At 36.8% G+C, this 9,805-nt stretch overlaps 1 pseudogene; it reads right to left on the bottom strand.

Annotated features, from left to right (window-relative positions):
* Positions 1-622: 622 nt before the first annotated feature.
* LOC132526473 (homeobox protein NANOG-like) lies at positions 623-9,044 on the bottom strand (annotated as a pseudogene).
* Between the last annotated feature and the right edge of the window lie 761 nt (positions 9,045-9,805).

Raw genomic sequence — 9,805 nt, 5'->3', positions numbered from 1 at the left:
GAAATCAGTGAAGCACATTGTAGCTTAACCCTTCACCTTAACAACTGAGGTTCTTAACAAGTAAAGCCTCCCCATCCCAGAAAATACGAATAATCCTTCATCACACATCTTTGTACTTTTGCTCCCTATTCTTGAGGTTAGGTTCTAGATCCTAAAGATATCCAAAAAATAGTATTATAACCTAGTTATCTATAGCCGCCAGTCATCTTTTATCACATTGTCTGTAGAAGCCAATGCTTCTGAATCCTCTTTGATTAGTCACCAATCATACACCCCCAAATTGACACAAAGGGCACAATGAAAAGCAGCTTTTCAAGGCAGAGAGATACGTAATTGTAAAAGAAAAATTCTAGGGAAGTAATACAGTCAAGGCTCAAATTGAGATTGAATAATACAGCCATCGTTACAAATCTTCAGGCTATATGTTCAGAGAGTGATTTGGGAATAAATCCATGCTTTGCTGTTGGGAACTGAAATACTTAGCAGTTTGCTGCATCGTGTTCTAGCTTTCCCCATCCGTTTCCAAGGCGGCCTCCAAATAACTGACAGGAGAATTTTGCTGGAACTGGTTCTGGGGCTGCAGGAATTCCTCAACATAGTTGTTGAATTGACTGTTCCAAGTCTAGTTATTCCAAGCTTGGGGGCACCAGGTCTGACTGTTCCAAGGGTGATTGCTCCAGGATTGACTGTTCCAGCTCTGGTTGCTCCAAGTTGGGTTATTCCAGGTCTGGTTACCCGACATGGGCAGGTTTCTACAAGAGTTCACCAGGCATCCTTGGTGGTAGGAATAGAAGCCTGGGTATTCTGTAGTTGCTGGGCCCTGAGTCACACAATGTTGCGATTCCTTGGCCAGTTGTTCTTCTGCCACCTCTTACGTTTCATTCTCTGGTTCTGGAACCAGATCTTAACCTGTTTGTAGCTAAGGTTCAGGATGTTGGAAAGTTCTTGCATTTGCTGGAGGCTGAGGTATTTCTGCCTCTGAAATCTATCATTGAGTACACACAGCTGGGTCTGAGAGAACACGGTTCTGGTCTTCTGTTTCTTGACCAGGACCTTCTCTTCCTTCTTCTCTGTGCTCTTGTCTGCAGCCGTGGCCAGTAGTTTTACTCTGGGGCTTGTGGAAGAATCAGGACTGTCCAGTCTCCACGTTGTGGGTCTCAGCAGATGACATTTGCAAGGACACATAATTTTCTTCAGGCCCATAAATCTCAGGCATTGGTAAAGATTCCCTATAATTGGATGCTTCGGGGCCATGCAGGCTTTGCGGACAAGCTGGGTCCACACTCGTGTTGTTGAATTGAAGGAGAGGGAGAAAACCAAAGGGCTAGATAGATGGTAGAAAAAGTCCAGGCTTAAGAATCTAGGTAGAAGAGCTTAGAGAAAGGTGAAGATCTCCAGGTATAAAAGTATTAAAAATATGGGATGAAGGGAAGTCACCTGTGTGATAACCGAAGCCTACCAGCCCAATGTAGGAAAATGACCAAAACTAAGCATACCCTTACCATACCATTCCAGTAATTGTGCTTGTTGATATCTACCCAACTAATTTTAAAATGTGCGTCCACATGAAAGCCTGCATGGAAATGTTTATAGCTGCTTTATTAATAATTGCCAAAAACGGAGGCACCCAGGATCTTCTTGAATAGGTAAATGAATAAACAAACTGGAGCCCAGTCACCCAATGGAATATTATTCATCAATAAAAAGATATGAGCTATCAAGCCATGTAAGACATCGGTGAATCACAAATGCCTATTGCTAATGGGAGTCAGCCAGCCTGAAAAGGCTATATACTGATGCATTTATATGACATTCTGGAGAAAGCAAAAATACAGAGATAATAGACAGATTAGTAGTTGCCAGGAGTTTGAGGTTCGTGTATGTGTGTGTTTGGTGGGTGTGTATGTGTGTGTGGTGGGGAGGTGTTACAGAGTGGAGGCACAAGAGATTTTTTAGTGTCGTGAAACTATTCCCTATGATACCGTGACAGTGGGTACATGCTACACATTTGTCAAAATCCATGAAACTTTACAGCACAAAGAGTGAACTTTAATGTATACAACTTAAAAAGTATTATTAGAAGGCTGAGGGATCCCAGAATAGAATGCAGAATCGAATGGGGTTACAAATGTATGAAACAACCTCACTGACAGGAGTGCAGGTAAAAGGTGCTGACCTAACCCTGAAAATAAGTGGAGTCTGAAATCCTAAATGCCAAAGCAACAGTACATACACTCCACACTTCAGTCGAGAAAGTTGTTTCCCCTGGGGATATAGGTTAACAATTCTGAAATCACTACACCTGTATGCTAGAAATGAATGATAAAGGCAATAGATGGTATGGTAGGAACAAGTTTTCCTCGTGTTGGAGTGTAATCTAAGAAAGTTTTCATAGAAGTAATATTTGATTTCATCCTGAAAGAACATACAGAATTGCAGCAACAAGAGAAAGAAGAAAGGACATTTCAGTGAGAGCGAATAGCTTCCTCCTGTTGTCCTCAAACTTTTAGGTCTCAGAAACCTTTTACATTTAGCACCCAAAGGGCTTTTAAAAAAATGCATTATATTGATTGATATTTTACTATTATGAATTAAAACTGCTGTGATTTTGACATATAATTTACAAATTCCTTTTAAAATAAAATAATAAACCTATTCATTATATGTAGACTTGAACTTCCATGCCCCATTAAGGGTGAGTGTGGCAGCAAGACTTGCTTTCGCCAAGGAAATGTAAGCAAAAGAGACAGGTGCCATTAGAATCGGAATATTTTAAAAACTAGTGACAATTTCCTGTACTGTCTCTTTTCCATTACCACTGCCATGAGCAACATTTAAAATGGTGGCTGCTTCCACAGCCTGCAAGGAGATTACAACACTTGCCCTAGTTGAGTCATGAGAGACACAAAGCATGTACAATACATAAACCTCTGTTGTTAAAAGCCACTGAAATTTTAGGGGAAGCGGGTTGTTCGTTACCATCACATAATGTAGCCTATCCATTCAAAATAAAATGAATCCTCTGGCTGTTAGAGATACAAACCACTTCTCTGGCAGCTTAAATGGGGATATATGTAAATGTATAGCTGATTCACTTTGTTACAAAGCAGAAAGTAACATACCATTGTAAAGCAATTATACTCCAATAAAGCTGTTAAAAAAAACCCACTTAATTTAGTCTCTAACACAAAGTCTTTTCTGTAACCATCATTTTCATAGGAGGGAAGGGTTTATCGTTTTCTGATTATCATGGGATAGCACATTTATCCAGCATCTAACATTTCAGGAAGATGCCTTCGCATGTATCTTGTTATATATCTTTTAAGTAGAAATTATTATTTGTATCTTACAGATGTTGGAACTAAAGATTAAGAGTTTTGTAAAATACACAGATTGCACGACCAGTAAATAATGGACTCTCAACTTGAATCAAGTTCTGACTTTGATGTATATACTCTTCCCATATGCTGTGATTCCTTTGGTTAATCTAAAGACAAAAAATTGACTATTATCCTCTAAGGGAAGTTTCTTATTATCTTTATTTTCTATAAAAGGTTAAGAATCTCATTTAAGCAATTTCCTGGATCTTCTGAAACCAGTTTTTTTTTTTTTTTTTTTTTTTTTTTTTTTTTTTTGCGGTATGTGGGCCTCTCACTGTTGTGGCCCCTCCCACTGCGGAGCACAGGCTCCGGACACGCAGGCTCAGCGGCCATGGCTCACGGGCCTAGCCGCTCCGCAGCATGTGGGATCTTCCCGGACCGGGGCATGAATCCGTGTCCCTTGCATCGGCAGGCGGACTCTCAGACACTGCGCCACCAGGGAAGCCCTGAAACCGGTTTTAAATAAAAGTGATCTTTTGTTCTATGTTCTGAAAAGGAGTTCCTCTTTAAATTCTTCTGCCCTAGGTAACTGAGTTTATACAAAACAGTAGTTCCATATAAATTACAAGAGAAACTGGTCTTCTTGCCTTATGGAAAATGCAATGCAGAGGGGGAGGAAAAAAAAAAAAAAGGAGATGCAGGGCTATTTTCTTTTGTCACTCAACAAGATAGACTTTTCACCCATTTGGCGAAAGATAAGGAGACAATTATAACCATGTCAATCACTTTCCTAGTCCTTCAACCAGTGTAAAAAGATTGTGGAAGTTTAAATTTAAAAACTAAAAAACAATTAGTTGTAAATTTTACTTTTTGTCACTTCCTGGATGGACACTTGTATTACTCAGATAAACTCTGGTTACATTTTCCTACTTATACAATCAAGAAAATGGTACCCCTCTAAAAAGATTATAGCAAAGTTTGTTTTTTATAATTTCATAAAATAATTAGCACAGAGTTTGCCATAATGGTGATTACATTTTATTTCCTCCAGATTCCCCATTAAAAAGAACCACAATACTTATTCTGAAAAGCTCCAGTTAAACAAAACCTTTAAACATAAATGTCTCAAAATATATGCTCTGTTTCATTTGGAATGAACAGACAGCAGAAAGTGGCTTCATCCATTTCACTGACCACATGTATCAGAGCAGAGGATTCTGTGAGTAATTTGGCTGTGAGGGTCTTTAGCCACCTTCAAAGGGACCAAAACAGCCAGATCCGTTGATCAATTTATTTCCTAAATCTAGAGAAAGCCTTAGCTAAAGGAATGTGAGCAATTTATTTATCTTTACCTTCAGTTGCTAGCGCTCTGGGCAATAATCATAGAAAATGTAGACACAGCTGAAAGTTCACAGAAGCTTCCAATGCTGAAGCCACATAGTCCAAGGTAAATTGCTTACTCATTTAGTGAAAATAAGAGGTAAGATGTGGAATGGCTTTACTTTTTAATAAATGGTATTTATATTTTCTAATTACCAAAGGGAATAATTTAACATATGCATTGTGGTAATTTTAGAAGACACAGAAGACTAAGAAAGGATAATGAGAAACCACATAATCCCATAATAATCCCATAAGAAAAATGAAACCCTAATCTCAGGTAACAAATTGTTGTCAAGTGAAAAGATTTTAATTGATTTTCTCTCACTATGAAATTAAGATATTGATATTAATATTTAGTTATACTTACAGAATTTATAATGAAATACTAAATCAACAAATATCACATATATTGTTGATTTGTAACAATAAAGTTTTGATTGAATATATCATAGATTAAATTTCCAAGATTTTTAATGGATCATTGTATTTTAGTGTATAGATATATCATGTTATATCTGCTTCTGAAGGATATGTAATTAAAAAAATTTTTCTGTATTCTAGCCATTACCACAAGGAACCTTTTTATTCATCTGTACAATTTATTTAGCAAAACTCTAAAACTGGAGAATCCTAGCCAAAAGTTCTAAACTATTTAAGGCTTTCAAACTGTCCTCAGGAAAAAACAGAAATATTAAAGTTAAATAATACAAACCATGTGAGAAAGTGTTCATTTTTCCATACTTGTGCCACTATTAAATAACAATCTTATGATCCAGCATCCCACTACTGGGCATATACCCTGATAAAAACATAATTCAAAAAGAGACATGTACCACAACGTTCATTGCAGCACTATTTACAATAGCCAGGAGATGGAAGCAACCTAAGTGTCCATCAAGAGATGAATGGATAAAGAAGATGTGGCACATATATACAATGGAATATTACTCAGCCATTAAAAGTAACGAAATTGAGTTATTTGTAGTGAGGTAGATGGACCTAGAGTCTGTCATACAGAGTGAAGTAAGTCAGAAAGAGAAAAAAAAATACCATATGCTAACACATGTATATAAAATCTAAAAGAAAAAAAAAGGTTCTGATGAATCTAGGGGGTAGGACAGGAATAAAGCTGCAGACATAGAGAATGGACTTGAGGACATGGGGAGGGGTAACTTGGGATGAAGTGAGAGAGTAGCATTGATATATATACACTACCAAGTGTGAAATAGCTAGTGGGAAGCAGCTGCATAGCACAGGGAGATCAGCTCAGTGTTTTGTGACCACCTAGAGGGATGGGAGGGAGGTGCAAGAGGGTGGGAATATGGAGATATATGTATATGTATAGCTTATTGACTTTGTTATACAGCAGAAACTAACACAACATTGAAAAGCAATTATACTCCAATAAAGATGTTGCATAAAAAATCTTTTAATATCCCATATTTTGTCAGTCTACACAATAACAACACTAACAAAAGCCAATTCTTATTTTCTTTGAAGGTTAATGACCTTAAAAATAACATCTTCATGTTCTCTATTCTTATATATTGCTTCTTTGAGTTGCCTGTTCAAATTCTTTCTCTATTTGTATTTTTGATCTTTTTTCCCCTCTTACTGACTTTTAAGATACATATGTATACACACACACATATATATCTTTTTATCTTTTACAAATATTGTATCTTTCTAGTTTGCCATATGTATTAATTATGTTTATTTTTCTTCCATTACCATTAGGTAGTTTTAAATTTTTATATAGTTAATCTTTTTATATCTTCTATCATGCTTTAAAAGTTTTCCCAGTACTCAAATTTCAAAACTCACTTTCTTATATTTCCTGGTTATTAAAATGATCACATATCTAAGTAATTAGTGTGATATAAAATATGAGATCTAAATTTATATGTTTAATGGTGTATAGCTCTTCTAGCACCATTTATTGACTATTTCTTACTTCCCCTATAATTTTGAAATGTTAACTTTAGCATGAAAATTTTTTCTACCTATACACTAGTCTTGTAACACTCTTAATTAATTTTGGTGTATAGCGTGAAGTAATAAGCCAATATAATTTTTCTCAAGAATAACTAGTTTTGGGCTTCCCTGGTGGCGCAGTGGTTGAGAGTCTGCCTGCCGATGCAGGGGACACGGGTTCGTGCCCCAGTTCTGGAAGATCCCACATGCCGCGGAGTGGCTGGGCTCGTGAGCCATGGCCGCTGAGCTTGCGCGTCCAGAGCCTTTGCTCCGCAGCGGGAGACGCCACAACAGTGAGAGGCCCGCGTACGGCAAAAAAAAAAAAAAAGAATAACTAGTTTTCACAGCACCAATGACTGAAAAATCTTTCCTCTTCTGTGTTCTACAATGCTCATTCTCTCTAATATTGAATGGCTATATATGCAGTGGTTTGTTTCTGGACTATTTTATTCTATGATTATATTTATTTCTCCCTGTACCAATGTTACAATATGTTAATTACTATAGTTTTATAATTAGTCTCAATGTTTTGGAGGCTATATCCCTATCTCCTTCACCTTTTGCTTCCTCGGGTATGGCTTGAATCATCTTGACTCTGCTTTTCTACATAATTTTAGAACAGCTTGGAAGATTTTCATTGGGATTGAAATTTCATAAATCATTACAATAGTGAATACAGTTTTATTATCCAGAAAATGAACTATCTATATCATTATTCCAGCATTCTTTTATGTTTTTAAATTATATGTGTAAGAACTTGCACCTATTTTATTAGATTAATTCTCACTTTCTTCATATTTTTGCTAATGTAAATCGTATCTTTTTTACATATGCTAATTTTGTTGCTATTGTACAGATTTTTACTGCAGTTTGTACGCTTATCTAGTGTTTAGCATACTGACGAATGTTTCTTCTAATTATTTATCTGTAGCTTCTCTTGTATTTTCCATGAAATAACCATATCTATCAATCTGAAAATTCTAACAGTTTTTTCTCTTCTAATTCAATCCTTATATTTTTAGTTTAATTTGTTTGTCCTCTGTATAGGTTAGGGCACCTCTCTTGTCATCTTTGCCATCAACAGATGCAATATTATTATTTATAATAATATTAGTAATATTAGTAAGATATATATATGTACATATGTATATATGTGTGTGTATATATATATATTTATATTTATATTTATATTTATATATTTGGTTTCCATCCCCTCTCCTGGCACAGAGCTCTTAAAGCCCTTGGACTTTCTAATGTAGCTAGAGTTCTAAAGGTGAAAATATTCTTTTATTATTTACAACAAGCCCCTTTCAACCACTCCTGAGTTTATGTTAATAAAGTAACTTTTGAAAAAACCCCTAAGGATGGGGGTTAGATGCCAGAGCAACCAACCTTTTGATTAGTGGGTTGAAACTTTCACCCTCTGCCCTGTCCTATGGGGAGCGGATAGGGACTGGAGGTTGGATTAATCACCAATGGCCAATGATTTAATCAATCATACCACATAATGAAGCCTCCATAAAACCTCCAAAGGATGGGGTTCAGAGAGCTTTCAAGTTGTTGTATATGTGGAGGTGCTGGGAGAGTAGCAGCCCAGAGAGAAAATGTGAGAAGAGCTCTGTGCTCCTTCCCGCATACCTTGCTCTATGCCTGTCTTCCATTTGGCTGTTCCTGAGTTATATCTTTTCATAATAAACTGGTAATCTAGTAAGTGAACCCTTTCCCTGAGTTTTGGGAGCAGCTCTGGCAAATTAATTGACCCAAGGAGGAGGTCGTTGAACCTCCAATTTAGAGCTGGCCAGCCAGAAGCACAGGTAACCTTGGACTTTCATTTAGCATCTGCAGTGAGGAACAGTGTTAATTGCGTGGAGGTGAGCCCTTAACCTGTGGGATCTGATGTTATCTACAGATAGATAGTGTAAGAATTGAGTTAAAGTGTAAGAGAATAGGTGGTGTTTGAGTACTTATTGGTGGGAGGAGACCCCCAGGCATTTGATGATCAGAAATGTCAGAAGTGTTCGGCAAAGTGTTGGAAATGAAGTGTTGTATTGTGAGTAATGAAAGAAAACATTTTTTTTCCTTTGCAGAATATTCTTAGTATTCCACTTTTTTCTCTATTGACTTTTTATCTATACTTCTTTTGATTATTTTAGTGATAATTTTAGGGTTAGCAATATACATCCTTAATTTATCCATATGTTCGTGTCAATATTTCACCACTTCACTGCTCACAGTTCCCACTTCTCAGTTCTCTCTTCCCATTTCCCTACACTTTCCTTATTACGTTTTACACTTCAAAATCTCTATTTCTGAAATATAACAACTTACGATATTCTTGTCATACTTCTTATACTTTATTAACCCCATGTTACAATTTTCTTTTTACTTTTACAGTTATTTTATTTTAAAAGAATTATGAAAAGGAACAAACATGTACTTCTGTGTTTATCCACTTAGTTACTATTTCTAGGGCTCTTCATTCCTTTCCGAGTTTTTTAACTGGCATCTTTCCCCTTCAGCTTGAAAACATGCTATAGCATTTCTTGTAGTTCAGTATAACTAAAGGCAAATTTTTTGGGATTTAATTTGTCTGTAAATGTTTTTATTGAACTCTTGTTCCTACAGGATATTTTTGCTGAATAATATATTCTGGGTAGATGGACTTCTTTTTCCTTTTAGCATTTTAAAGATATGTTCTTCTGCATTGTTTTTTCTAATGAGAAGATAGATGTCATTCATATTGTTATTTCCTTATATACAATATGTCTTTTCTCTTCCAACTGATTTTAAGATTTAAGATTTATTTAGCTTACAGAAATTTGACTATGGGACTTCCCTGGTGGCACAGTGGTTAAGAATCTGCCTGCCAATGCAGGGGACACAGGTTCCAGCCCTGGTCTGGGAAGATCCCACATACCACGGAGCAACTAAGTCCGTGTGCCACAACTAATGAGCCTGCACTCTAGAGCCCGCAAGCCACAACAACTGAGCCCGTGTGCCACAACTACTGAAGCCCGTGTGCCTAGAGCCCATGCTCTGCAACAAGAGAAGCCACCACAATGAGAAGCCTGCACACCGCAATGAAGAGTAGCCCCCGCTAGCCGCAACTGGAGAAAGTCCGTGTGCAG

The sequence above is a fragment of the Lagenorhynchus albirostris genome, chromosome 9 (assembly GCF_949774975.1).
Source record: "Lagenorhynchus albirostris chromosome 9, mLagAlb1.1, whole genome shotgun sequence".
NCBI lineage: Eukaryota > Metazoa > Chordata > Mammalia > Artiodactyla > Delphinidae > Lagenorhynchus > Lagenorhynchus albirostris.
Note: the sequence above shows the minus strand (reverse complement) of the source record. Positions and strands in the feature narration are given on the sequence as shown.